We start from the raw sequence: 14625 nt of genomic DNA, 5'->3' as shown, positions 1-14625 counted from the left end.
GCAGCCAGGGAGGGCTCGGGCTCCGGCAGGTCCCCGAACAGGGCCATGGCGGAGGCTGCTCTGCGGAGGCTTCTACGCCCGGGACCTCGGGTGGCTTCTCCTGGCCCGGCAGCAGCTGCAGGCACCCAGGCAGGCTTTGTCAGGAAGGACGTCCGGAAGGTCGTCAGGAAGACTCGTCAGGAAGATGCCGGCAGGTCCCCGAACAGGGCCATGGAGGAGGCTGGTCGGCGGAGGCTTCTTCGCCCGGGACCTCGGCGGCTTCTCCTGGGCCGGCTGCAGCTGCAGGCACCCAGGCAGGCTTTGTCAGGAGGGACGTCAGGAAGGTCGCCCGGAAGACTCTTCCGGAAGACGTCTGGTCTAATTAGCATAGATATCTCATCCAAAAATTTGGAGACCAGAAGGATAGTATTTAAAGTGCTTTCATCATGTCTATTTAACATAGTATTGGAAGTTATAACTAGCAATTAGGCAAGAAAAAGAAACAAAAAGCATCCACATTGGAAATAAATAAATAAAAGTCGTTATGTTTGCTAATGATATAATTTTGTAAATAAAAATTCTACATATTAAAAAAATGGTTAGAGATAATAAATCCAACAAACAGTAAAATACAAAATCAACATAAAAAGAGCAGCTGTCTTCTATACAACAGCAATGAACAATCGGAAAAGGAGATTACAAAAATAGCCCCAAATTAAGAAAATAGCACCAAAAGTATATAAAATATTTAGGAATTAAAAATAATTAAGTAGGCAAAAGGCCCCCAAACATGGAAACTACAAGACATTGCTGAAAGAACTGACAGAAGACATAAATAAGTGGAGAGACAACTGTGATCTTGGATTGCAGCATTTAATATTGTTCAGATGATAATACCATTCAAAGCAATCTACAGATTTATTGCAAACCCATCAAAATCCCAAAGACATGTTTTGCAGATGTAGAAAAACCCATCTTAAAATTCATATGGACTCTCAACAAATCCTAAGTAGCCAAAACTATCTTGAAAAAGAACAAATTTGAATAAATCGTATTTCCTGATTTTGAAACTTACTACTGAGCTACAGCGATCAAAACAGTGTGATACTGGCATAAGGACAGACTAATAGATTAATGGAATAGAATAGAGAGTACCTAAAGAAACCTCCATGAATGGCAAAGGACAGTCTTTTCAACAACTGGTACTGGGAAAACTGAATATCTACATGCAAAATAATAAATGTGGATCCATACCTGATACCACATACAAATAAGGAATGTAATTCTGTTGCACAGTACAAGTGGCTGAACCTTGAAAACACGCTAAGTGAAAAATAAGCTAGACACAAAAGGACAGATATCGTGTGATTCTACTTGTTTGAGCATCTGGAACTGGAACAGGCAGATTTATGGAGACAGAAAGTAGAGAGGTAGCAGTTATGTTTTGGATGATGAAAATATTCTGGAAATGGAAAGTGATGATGATTATACAACGTGGTGAATGTATTGAATGCCACTGAATTGTACAGTTAAAGATCGTTAAAATGTAAATTCTGTCATGTTTACTTTACCACAATAAAGAAATCTCAAAAAAGAAATGCTACCACTTAAAAGACAGCTACAATGTTATATTAGGAGACACATTTTAATTTGCATTTTCCAAGAAACAATGGTCACATTAAATCATCCATACTCTTTTCCCTGCTTTTCCTTTATGATAAATGGCATCCCAGTTCTTTGCAAGACGGCCAGCTGATTGTGTGGTCCATATGTGAGACAGCTCTGTCATCCTCTCCACCCCTCGCTTGTCGTTTATATGTCTAACATGTTAATGTTCACTTTGTTATTGAGATATAATTGACATATAACATTATAATTAGTTTCAGGTGTACAACATGATGATTCAATACATGTAGATGTTGCAAAATGATCACACATCTAGTTAACGACCATCACTACACATGGCTACAATTTTTTCCCTTGTGATGCACACTCTTAAGATTTACTGTTTTAGCAACTTTCAGTACGTACAGAGTACAGTATTATTAATTATAGTCACTTTAAAGCATATGTGTATATTTAGATTTTGGAAATTGGATGTGAACAAATAGTGCATATATTTATTGTGATAGAAATTCTTTTACTTTTCTCTCTGAAAAACTTAAACTGATGATTTATTTTATAACTAATGGTATATGCAAGCTGGGAACATATGGGAGTAACCCTAACATTTTAATGGTGTGTGAAGATCATAAAAGAGAAATCAGTCAGGAGGGAATTAGGCAAGAAAACTTAAGTAAGGGAGACTTTTTGGTGTTAACTTCTGGGGCTGGCTAGAAAGGGGCAGCACAAATTAGAAGAAAAGAAGAGGGTTTACATTTCAAGTAAAGAGAATAGACTAAGTAGAAATGAATATGTCAGTCACCATTCTAAGATCTTAAGATATGTTCACCCATATCCCTCATGACAATGGATAATATCATTAACCACACATCACCAGTGAGGAAGTTCAGGCACAGAATAAGTAATTCCTGCAAGATGACACAGCTAGTAAGTGGCAGAGTTGTGATTCGAGCCCAGGTAGTCTGTCTAGATCCCGCCTTCTAAGCACTACTAACTCTGCCTGCTCCTGTTCCTGGTAGGAGAAGTGTCCTTTTAAAGAAAGGAAAAGGAAATAAGTATTTGCTGAACACCTAAAACCATCAGCAAATAAATTTATAATGGTTGATCACCATTATATGGTTGAATATTAGCCAAAGAGTAAATGGGAAAGGAATTTCCTGTTACTATGCGTAGGCTAATTCTTACAAGTACATTTTGATTACTGTATGGTACAAGCACTGTCGAACTTCAGATCTGTAATAGGCGAAGGTGCCACCCTGTGTGTGGGGAAGGATCTTCCCAGATAGAAAGAATCCCAGTGTGTTTTGGGTGTGGGAATTGAGAACGTCTTGTTAGGCAATGGTTATTAGGCGGTTATAAGTTAATTATTAGGTGTTTGCTTTTATGACTTCCATTTACAATTAAAAAAATGAAGGCTTAGAAAAACTGAGTAACTCTCCCATAGCTGGAACCCCAAGGCAGGTCTGTCTGACTTGTGCTCTGAACTGAAGAGTTAGGGAAGTCTGTGTCCTTAGTCAGACACATTTCTGGAGCTTTTCTCTAAATCGTTTGGCAGGTTGTGTGTTGTGTTTTAGTGAGGGAGGCGTTCTCTTGTTCTTTTATGTGCCGATTAATGCTTTAGAGTCGTTCCAAAGGGAAGCCTCCGGGGACGTAGCACTTCCTGTGTTACCCACAGCTTGATATATCTTTTATGTATTCATATAATTGGTGATAAAAATGTTGAAGAAGAGATGGCCAGAACTGGGCAGCATTTCAAAATAATCTCAAAAGACTGGAGTTATGGCCAAAATCAATACGATGAAATTCAACTAGGTAAAATGTCAAATCCCCACTTGCAGTAAAAAAAAAAAAAAAGAAAAGAAATTATAAAAGTACCAGGTGGTAAAGAGCTGGTTTGAGAAAATGCTTGCAATTTGGTTGATTACACTTAAAATAAGACCACATTCTGAAATGATGGGTAAAATAGAGGTGGGTTCTTAGGTTACATTTAAAGCAGGCTTGGTGCTCATGAGCAGGGGAAATGGTACCCATTGTCCATGGTTCTGGTCATACCCCACCTAAAAAGTCATTTAGAACCCAAGGGACATTGACAACCAGAGGACTGTGGTCAAAGGGAGCAGGATGGTAAATGTTGGGAAAACCATGACAAATAAGGAATAATCAGGAAACTTGAAATAGAGAAGGGCTGGGTTTGAGAAGCCTTTGACAGGGGCTCACTGGAAATTCTGAATTTCTCTCATGCCAGCAGGCCAAGGTAAGTAGAATCCTGAAGTAAAGAAGGGGAAACGTCAAGAACCAAGAAATTTGTTTTGCAAGAATCATTGTATAAATGATTTCAATGGGATGATAACATCATATATATTTTACTTAGAAATTCAGGGATGCCTTTCATTCTATATTTCTTATATTAACCCCCAACCAAAATCAAATGCAGGAAAATAGGGTAGATGTTTGAATATATTTTAAGAAATAAGCTGTTTTGTATAGAATATATGCAAACTAGGAATCAAAAGAAGGTAAATAAAAATAACTCTATTTCAGCTGGGAAAGTCTCGGTGAACTTGGGTTGAGGCATGATGGAGAATATTCTCACATGTACTGTTAAGAGGTCCCTGTCTTCCATGATCATTAAATTCACCTTTATATTTAGGGAATTTACATGGAAAGGTCAGATTCATTGGGGGGCTGAATTACCCTCCCTGTCAGAGTTGCCACATGGTCCTCAACCTCCTAAAACTTACTTGCACTCATACGTGTCTTCACTTCCTTTCTTTAAGTCCTGGAGGACAAGGAAGTGACTTATTTTTATTTATTTTTTCTTTTTAAATTTTAAAAAAGTATTTTTGTTGATTTCAGAGAGGAAGGGAGAGGGAGCGAGAGATAGAAACATCCATGATGACAAAGAATCATTGATTAGCTGCCTGCTGCATGTACCACACGGGGGATCGAGCCCACAATCCAAGCAAGTGCCCTGACTGGGAACCTAACCGTGACTTCCAGGTTCATAGGTCTACGCTCAACCACTGTGACATGACAGCTGGGCAAGGAAGTGATTTTTAAACCTTTTTGTGTTCTTGGCACATCTGCCAATTAGGAGACTAAAAAAAATTATAATGCCAGCAAACGACTGTAGGGGAATGACTGCAGCAGGCAAACAAAGCTTTGTGTCCATAAAGGGATCCCCAACTCCCATGTTATTCATTGTCTTCCTGTAGCACCAAGTTACTGTTTGAATGTTTACTATCCTGGCTGAACTTATGCAGTCTTGACAAGCTCCAGGATGTTCCAGGACATGATCCTTCTTGCGCACTGGCTTGACACTATGCTCTGTCTTCCACTTCCTATTTACAGGAAGCTGTACAGAGCTCTCAGTGCACAAATGTCACCTTTCCAAACCTTTCCACTCAGCACTATGCCGGGCAGATACTAGCAATTATAATATGTGTAATCAATTGTAATACAACTAAATCTTGCACACTGATCACACCGTGGTGGCACACTGGCATAGGGCACAGAGATGAAGCCTTGCCCCTTTGGCACAGGTTAACTCATGGGTTATGACCTTTCCCCCTTTCCTCCTGACACCTTTGGGACTTTGTTCTCAATCATTTTTCTCACCGTCCTTTCTTTTCAACCTCTCTCTCAACCCAATTTGACTTGAGACTCACCCCTACTTCCTCTTTTCTCTCCCAGCCCCACCTTCCAGCAAATATATCTTCCCCTTTTACTAACTTTTGGGAAAAGTGCTCTACATTCACACTCTCATTCTGCAGAATCCATTCATTCTTTACAACCCTGTTGGAGCATCATTGGTTCTCATGCTTGACCAGCTTCCCTTCTTCTTATAACACATTTTGTGAGTGATTTTATCTACCTCCCAGGTTTTAATAATTCCAGCCCAGACTTCTCTTCTAAGCTTCAAATTCAATGTCTGAAATGGGTCTCCTCCTCCTTTCCTAAAACATACCTGGAGCCCTGACTGGTTTGTCAGTGGCTAGAGCATCAGCCTGTGGACTGAAGGGTCCCAGGTTCAATTCCGGTCAAGGGCACATGCCCTGATTGCGGGCTTGATCCCCAGTGGTGGGTGTGCGGGAGGCAGCCGATCAATGATTCTCTCTCATCATTGATATTTCTATCTCTCTTTTTCTTTCCCTTCCTCTCTGAAATCAATAAAAATATATTTTTTAAGCCCTAACCAGTTTGGCTCAGTGGATAGAGCATTGGCCTGCGGACTCAAGGGTCCCAGGTTCGATTCCAATCAAGGGCATGTACCTTGGCTGCAGGCACATCCCCAGTAGGGGGCGTGCAGGAGGCAGCTGATTGATGTTTCTCGATCATCGATGTTTCTAACTCTCTATCCCTCTCCCTTCCTCTCTGTAAAAAATCAATAAAATACATTTTAAAAAAATAAAATAAATAAAATAAATTGATAAAAAAAATAAAACGTACCCGGAATTCCTCTGTCTCATTTGGTGCCAAAACCATAGAGTCAACCAAGACAGAAATCTGATGTTATCTTTGACTCCTTCTGGCTCCAGTTCAGTTAACCAGTCCTTTCGGTTTTTCTTTTCTCAGTAGTGCCTGAACAACTATTTCCAGTTCATCCCTACAGCCAGCCATCGCTTTATTTCAGAACCTCGTGTTTTTTTCCCAGATGACATTGCCTCAAAACTGACCCTGCTCTTTCCAGACTTCTCCCTCTTCAGTTCATTCTCCTCAGAGCCATCAGATAATTCCTTTAAACCCAAACCACGCACAAAAGCACCGCCCAGTGACTTCTCCTTTGACTACAGGCTTCGAACTGGCCTGAGCATTTCTCCATTATCTGCCTCTCCAGTCCCATTTCTCACCACTTCTAGCTGAACTCCTTACCTTCCAGCAACCAGTAAAGGCCACACATGTTGTCCCTTCACTCTGCCCCTGGATCCCTCGCCCTCTGTTTTCTCTCATCTCCGAGTTTGCTTGTTCCTCCTCCAGAATCCCTTCCCTACTGGATACCACCAATGCGATTCCTCCCTCCCTACTCCACCTCTGCTCACCTGTGTTCAGTGAAGCAGGTATTCATTCCTAAGTGCTCCATGAATATCACTGCTAGACAAATAGATGTCACTCATCACACTGAGTTTGCAAAGTTATTTTTGCTATAACATCGACTATTTTTAAGATGACTGAAGTACCATAATATGCTCAATTCAGAAGACTTGGGAGAGAACATCATTTACCATCCCACTAGTCCTAGAAATTCCATTATCAAAATATTGGTCATGGAAATACTATTCCCATCCCATTTCTATGTGCATATATACATACAGATTTTTATATAATAGTCACATCACATATCACGCTTTCAAAATATGTTGAGCACTTTAACATGTGCCAGACACAGGCCCCGCTCTCAGTCATCTAGACTGTAGTAGAGAGTTAGCTATTAATCAGAGTCACACAAATAAATCATCTAGTCACCTGTAGTGATGTTCTACTAGGAATGTGTGAAGATGAAGTATACATAAAATGGACACTTATGCTAAAGAGAACGATGCAATATACATTAAAGTAACCACAGAAATGGTTATCACATACTGACTATAAAAAGTATTATTCTAGTCATTTTTTTTACTCATAGAATTTTTAGATAATATCTCTGTCTCCAAGAAACTTGAGTCTAACTGGAGAGAAAAAATAGACACATAAAAAGCTAGTTCTATAAACTAGCATATGGGAGAGGCAGCTTGAGATAGCATTTCTAGTATGGGCATGCTTGATTTCAAATCTTTTACTAGTCTTGTGATTTGAGCTAACTACTTGATCCACATTTTCCTTATTTTTGAAATGTGAATACTACCATTACCTCATATATCTATTAAATATTAAATGAAAACAAAAAACATGTAAAACATCTAGGTTGGTATTAGGCATATATTAAGACTGCTGTGGCTGTTGAACGTAAATATAATAAACAAGAAATAACTGTATTAGTTTGCTAGAGCTGCTGTAACAAAGTACCACAAATTGAGTGGCTTAAACAACAGAAATTTATTCTCTCATAGTTCTGGAGTCCAGAAGTCCAAGATCAAGGTGTTGGCAAGGTTCCTTCTAAGGCAGCGGTTCTCAACCTGTGGGTCACGACCCCTTTGGCGTTCGAACGACCCTTTCACAGGGGTCGCCTAAGACCATCCTGCATATCAGATATTTACATGACGATTCATAACAGTAGCAACATTACAGTTATGAAGTAGCAACGAGATTAATTTTATGGTTGGGTCACAACATGAGGAACTGTATTTAAAGGGCCAGAAGGTTGAGAACCACTGTTCTGAGGACTGTGAGAAAAAATACATTCCATCCTTCTCTCCCAGCTTCTGGTGGTTTTCCAGCAATGTTTGCTGTTCTTTGGCTTGCAGACACATCACCCTGATCTCTACCTTCATGTTGACACGATGTTCTCCCCGGGTGCGTGTCTGTGTGTCTCTTTTTATAAGGACGTCAATCATATTGGATTAGGGGCCCACCCTATTCCAGTATGTCTTCCTCTTAACTAGTTACATCTGAGATGACCCTATTTCCAAATAAGATCACATTCTGAGGTACTGGGGGTTGGGACATGAACTTGGCAGGCTTGGGGGAGGCAGTATAATCTAAGCCATAACAGTGATCAAGAAAAGAAAATCTAGCAAAGATAGAGGAGATGGAGCTAGATCTCTAGTATCCAGGGTGATCAGTAACATTTTCTTAGGTCACATAGGACTTGACCCAGGACTTGATAGTTGACAGAAACTTGGTGGTGGGGAGGCTCCAGGGGGCATTACAGTGGGGGAAATGTGATAAGAAAGACATAGAAGCAGAAATGTGCAGGTACATTGAAGGAAATCAGGCAGGCTGGACTGGAGACTATGGGCCAGGGAAGATTTTGGAGGCCCTTGACTACTAAATGAAGGAGTTTTCCCTTCATACTCTTGGCAGAAAGAAGCCATTGAAAAATTTGACACATACCACAGAGACAAATTAGCAGTTCAAATAAGACCTGAAGTATGTAAATATTTGCTCCAGTTATTGCAAATGACACTAGACACCCATATTAGGGGTGCATTTACTATGAGTTACTGGGCAACAGTGAAATCGGATTAAGAGAACTCGTCCTCTTTCTACTCTGATGCTCTTTGCATTTATTTGGCCCCTTGGCGGGTGGGACTTAGGGTATTATCTGTGATCAGATGAGAGCTTGTCTGCAGGCCAAGTGACCTGATGGCTGTGGAGCTCAGATCAAACTAATAGAATATGTAGTGTTCTCGGGGCTGAAGGGAGGATCAATAACGGAGACCTGGCAGATTGTGTTAACCAGGAAATGCTGGTGAGCAACCGGGAACTCTGAGAGAGGAACAGGTGGCTGGAAGCTCAGGCTTTATAGGTTGCCACGGCTCACTGCCCAGGCTGTCCATCCTTGCTCCATTAGGATCTCAACACCTAGGTCACACCAGAACCAAAACCGCAGGGAAAAGTAAAAATGTACTCAACCAATCAATTGTTTGGTCTATAGGATGCCAACTAATTTCAAGGAAAACTGCTGTTTAATCTCAGTTGCTGGTTGCTGTGGCAGCAGATCGGCACAGTCCTCGTTTCTCACACATCTGACACGTCACTCAGTTTAACAGCAACATCTGGCACCACGCAATTCTTGTGGGTAACCCCACAGTCACCACAGACTATATAGGCTCTGTAATTAAGTTGTCAACACTCCCCACCGGTGGCCAGGAATTTCCATCGGTCCTGAAGGGCTTAGCTCAGGGTGTGAGCCGTGGTGTGGGAAGGTTTTGTTGCTTTGACTCCGGGAGCCAAGCCTGGCACCTCTGGTGGGTGACTTTGCTGGGATCAAGTCCTTTTCTTCTGCATGTCTCTGGACTGTCAGTTCTGCAGAGTTCTGTTTAGAAGGACCTCATTGTTGGTTCCCTAGAGCCCAGTACTACAGTTCTACTACAGAGAGACCCCAAACGCAAAGCAAATGAAGCTGATCAAACCCATTGACTGTGTAAGTACTTAGATTTTGTATGTTACTCGCTGTATGTTAAAATGCACTGGGTTCTCTGCACCTGGGCTCTGTTCCCTAAGGTCTTCCACTCCCTTGAGAATTGGATATCAATCCTATTTTCTTTCTACAGTGATCCTTGAGACTGACCACCCCCATATAGCATTGAGATAATACGTGTAAAACACACTTCTTGCTTGGTACTTGATATATTGCAAGCTCTCAATACATGCCTATTGTATTTACAACAGCAGCTATTTACAATCACTCCCACAACGCGCCTGTTGTAGCAATCAATATAAACTCCCCCAGTCTAGCACTTTTTTTGGGGGGGGGGGCTTCTTATGAACACTCATACCCAAATAGTAACACTGACTGGAATTATCAGGGAAGGAAGAGGTGTTGGCTTCCCTGGTGTGGCTAGCAATCATGGTATCAGCTTTAAGTGGTGATCCAGAAAGGGAGTGTGTGCCCTTCAGATTAAAAAAAAAATCAGCCTGGGAAAGAATAGAGAAGGATGGCTTCTTGGAGAAGTAGAGTTTTCATAGAAATAATGACTGCAAATTGGCAGAGACTGAAGGGCACTTGTCAAAGGGTCAAGGTTGGATTTGGTTGTGGGGAAAAATAGATGCAAACCATGTATCTCATAAGGGGTTAATATCCAAACTATAGAGGTAACCCAGTGGCAAACAAACACATAAACCAATTTTAAAAATGGACAAAGGACCTGAATAGACATCTATGCAAAGAAGATATATGAATGCCCAACAGTACATTAAAAGACGGATGCTCAACATCACTAATCATTAGGAAAATGCAATTCAAAACCACATTGAGATATCACCTTATGCCTTAAATTGGCCATCATAAAAAAGACAAGGGATAACAAATGCTGATGTGGAGAATAGTGAACTGTTATACACTGTTGGTGAGATTGTAAATTGGGGCAGCTGCTATGGAAAACAGTATAAAAATTCCTCAAAAATTAAAAGTATAACTACCATATGATCCAACATTTCCACTCCTGGAAATATATCCACAGAAAACAAAAACTCTATGGGGGTGATCGCCCCAGTGGGTCCCAGGCCTGGTTCCCTTCCCCCTGATCCAGGATCTGCACCAGCAGCTGAGAGAAAGTGATTCCACAGTCTACCTTCATGAGCTCCTGGGAGGCAGTGCAATCTCTCCCAGAGGTGGCGAAGCCTCCCAGGAACCCAGAGCTAGTTGCCTTCCAGAGAAAAGGAAGATAGATACAGCTGGCCAATGAGCAATAGAAGCGGATCACCTGCAATGTCTCCTGTCAGGATACAAGGCACCGTGGGATTCTCACTGACCTGGGAAAGCAAGTGAGGTCAGCAAAGGCTCTGGTCCTCACCATCTTCAACCTCATTGTCACGGTGGCAGTTGCCTTCATCTGCACTTACCTCGGAAGCCAGTGTATCTTCACAGAAATGGCCTCGCAGGTACTGGCCTTTGTGGTGGGTCTGGCCGTGCTGTATGTCATGGTGTGGGCGAAGGAAGGCGAGCTGGGAGAGAAACAATTAGAGCTTCACATTAAAGTCTGGAGAGTGCTTCCGGCTCCCAGCTGCCAATCACTGACTCCCGGTCAACCCACCAGGCTCTTTGTACTCAGTTCTGGTTAGTCAGGGCCCAACCAAGGCTGCGGCTATTCCTGTGCGGAGCGCCATCCTCTGTCAGTTGATGATAGAGGAGACTCAGAAAATAACAGAACCTTCTCCTGATTCTGGTGCCTTCTCTAGTCCACCTGGGCACTGCTGGGGCTGGGGTTTTCCATCAGGCGGAAATGAAATCCTGGCCTTCCTGGAAGTAGACCTACTGCCTGAACTTGCCCAAGGGCCCCACACATCTTTGATGCAGGCCTGCAACTTAATTCTGAAGCCTCCACGAAAACAGAGGACATCCAATAAGAGAATGACGGGTTGGTATAGGATGGTGGAACTGGAAGTAAGAATCTTAGTTTCTATCTTCATCCTCTTCTTTCTGCTTGCCCTTTTCAGTTTTTCTATATGTGTCTGCCTGTCTCTATCACCTACCAGCCCTCAAACTTCCCATCTTCTTGTCACCCTTTGCTCTGCCTCCCAAAATGAAGCAATTCAGGTGGCAAAACAGTGGATCTACTTTTAATTGCAAAATCCCTTGCACGTGTTTGTGTTTGCAGGGAGAGTATGCCTACTGTGGATTGTCTCAACTAGTAAAGGGAGACGTTCTTTGTGGACAGGGACTATTTTCTGATTTAGCTATATATGTATATGAATATGAATAAACACACACATGAATATGTATTTGAAAAAAGACTGCTGTCTGATAAACATGCAAGTTGTTAAGACAGTTGATCCTGGTGGTCGTTGGGAGAGAATAGGGCAGGGTCTTGGGCAGGAAGAGGGGCCAACGCTGCTATTTGACCAAGTCTGGGAGAGAAACAGCAGGAGAAGGGAGGTGGGGAATGCTGAAGCCAGGCCCAAGGTATTGTTGTCTGGGCTAGGGGAGGGGTAGTGGTGGAAAAGAGAGGCCTGGGAGATCTTTTTGGTCAGGCATGATCCCACCTCCTTGTCTTGGTCCGCAGTGGTTGTGCGAGTCCTCTGTAATGGGGAGGGTCGGCTCAGAACACACCCACCTCCTCCGTTTGCAACTTTTCTGTGGGGGCCTTTTAAAATCTGAGTCAGGCCCAGCCCTGGTGGCTCAGTGGTTGAGTGTCGACCTATGGACCAGGAGGTCATGGTTCAATTCCCGGTCAGGGCACATGCCCGGGTTGTGGGCTTGATCCCTGGTGGGGAGGGTGCAGGATAGGAAAATGCAAATTAAAACCACATTGAGATATCACCTTATGCCTTAAATTGGCCATCATAAAAAAGACAAGGGATAACAAATGCTGATGTGGAGAATAGTGAACTGTTATACACTGTTGGTGAGATTGTAAATTGGGGCAGCTGCTATGGAAAACAGTATAAAAATTCCTCAAAAATTAAAAGTATAACTACCATATGATCCAACATTTCCACTCCTGGAAATATATCCACAGAAAACAAAAACTCTATGGGGGTGATCGCCCCAGTGGGTCCCAGGCCTGGTTCCCTTCCCCCTGATCCAGGATCTGCACCAGCAGCTGAGAGAAAGTGATTCCACAGTCTACCTTCATGAGCTCCTGGGAGGCAGTGCAATCTCTCCCAGAGGTGGTGAAGCCTCCCAGGAACCCAGAGCTAGTTGCCTTCCAGAGAAAAGGAAGATAGATACAGCTGGCCAATGAGCAATAGAAGCGGATCACCTGCAATGTCTCCTGTCAGGATACAAGGCACCGTGGGATTCTCACTGACCTGGGAAAGCAAGTGAGGTCAGCAAAGGCTCTGGTCCTCACCATCTTCAACCTCATTGTCACGGTGGCAGTTGCCTTCATCTGCACTTACCTCGGAAGCCAGTGTATCTTCACAGAAATGGCCTCGCAGGTACTGGCCTTTGTGGTGGGTCTGGCCGTGCTGTATGTCATGGTGTGGGCGAAGGAAGGCGAGCTGGGAGAGAAACAATTAGAGCTTCACATTAAAGTCTGGAGAGTGCTTCCGGCTCCCAGCTGCCAATCACTGACTCCCGGTCAACCCACCAGGCTCTTTGTACTCAGTTCTGGTTAGTCAGGGCCCAACCAAGGCTGCGGCTATTCCTGTGCGGAGCTCCATCCTCTGTCAGTTGCTGATAGAGGAAACTCAGAAAATAACAGAACCTTCTCCTGATTCTGGTGCCTTCTCTAGTCCACCTGGGCACTGCTGGGGCTGGGGTTTTCCATCAGGCGGAAATGAAATCCTGGCCTTCCTGGAAGTAGACCTACTGCCTGAACTTGCCCAAGGGCCCCACACATCTTTGATGCAGGCCTGCAACTTAATTCTGAAGCCTCCACGAAAACAGAGGACATCCAATAAGAGAATGACGGGTTGGTATAGGATGGTGGAACTGGAAGTAAGAATCTTAGTTTCTATCTTCATCCTCTTCTTTCTGCTTGCCCTTTTCAGTTTTTCTATATGCGTCTGCCTGTCTCTATCCCCCACCAGCCCTCAAACTTTCCATCTTCTTGTCACCCTTTCTGCTGCCTCCCAAAATGAAGCAATTCAGGTGGCAAAACAGTGGATCTACTTTTAATTGCAAAATCCCTTGCACGTGTTTGTGGCAGGGAGGAGAGTATGCCTACTGTGGATTGTCTCAACTAGTAAAGGGAGACGTTCTTTGTGGACAGGGACTATTTTCTGATTTAGCTATATATGTATATGAATATGAATAAACACACACATGAATATGTATTTGAAAAAAGACTGCTGTCTGATAAACATGCAAGTTGTTAAGACAGTTGATCCTGGTGGTCGTTGGGAGAGAATAGGGCAGGGTCTTGGGCAGGAAGAGGGGCCAACGCTGCTATTTGACCAAGTCTGGGAGAGAAACAGCAGGAGAAGGGAGGCGGGGAATGCTGAAGCCAGGTCCAAGGTATTGATGTCTGGGCTAGGGGAGGGGTAGTGGTGGAAAAGCGAGGCCTGGGAGATCTTTTTGGTCAGGCATGATCCCACCTCCTTGTCTTGGTCCGCAGTGGTTGTGCGAGTCCTCTGTAATGGGGAGGGTCGGCTCAGAACACACCCACCTCCTCTGTTTGCAACTTTTCTGTGTCGGCCTTTTAAAATCTGAGTCAGGCCCAGCCCCGGTGGCTCAGTGGTTGAGTGTCGACCTATGGACCAGGAGGTCATGGTTCAATTCCCGGTCAGGGCAGGTTTGATTCCTGGTCAGGGCACATGCTCCTGGTTTGATTCCTGGTTGCGGGCTCAATCCCCAGTGGGAGACATTTTTCTCATTATTGATGTTTCTATCTCTCTCTCCCTCTCCCTTTCTCTCTGAAATCAATAAAAATATATTAAAATGTGAGTCAGATGTGAATGAGGGATAGACTGAGGATGTGTCTAGGGCTGTGGTAGGCAAACTGCGGCTCGTGAGCCACATGCGGCTCTATGGCCCCT

At 43.3% G+C, this 14625-nt stretch overlaps 2 pseudogenes; both read left to right on the top strand.

Moving 5' to 3' along the window:
* The first annotated feature begins 10626 nt into the window (after positions 1 to 10626).
* On the top strand, positions 10627 to 11265 carry LOC102240702 (annotated as a pseudogene).
* Positions 11266 to 12624: 1359 nt separating this feature from the next.
* LOC102240397 lies at positions 12625 to 13263 on the top strand (annotated as a pseudogene).
* The last annotated feature ends 1362 nt before the right edge of the window (positions 13264 to 14625 follow it).

Source organism: Myotis brandtii, unplaced genomic scaffold (genome assembly GCF_000412655.1).
Source record: "Myotis brandtii unplaced genomic scaffold, ASM41265v1 scaffold170, whole genome shotgun sequence".
In the NCBI taxonomy this organism is placed as follows: domain Eukaryota; kingdom Metazoa; phylum Chordata; class Mammalia; order Chiroptera; family Vespertilionidae; genus Myotis; species Myotis brandtii.
Note: the sequence above shows the minus strand (reverse complement) of the source record. Positions and strands in the feature narration are given on the sequence as shown.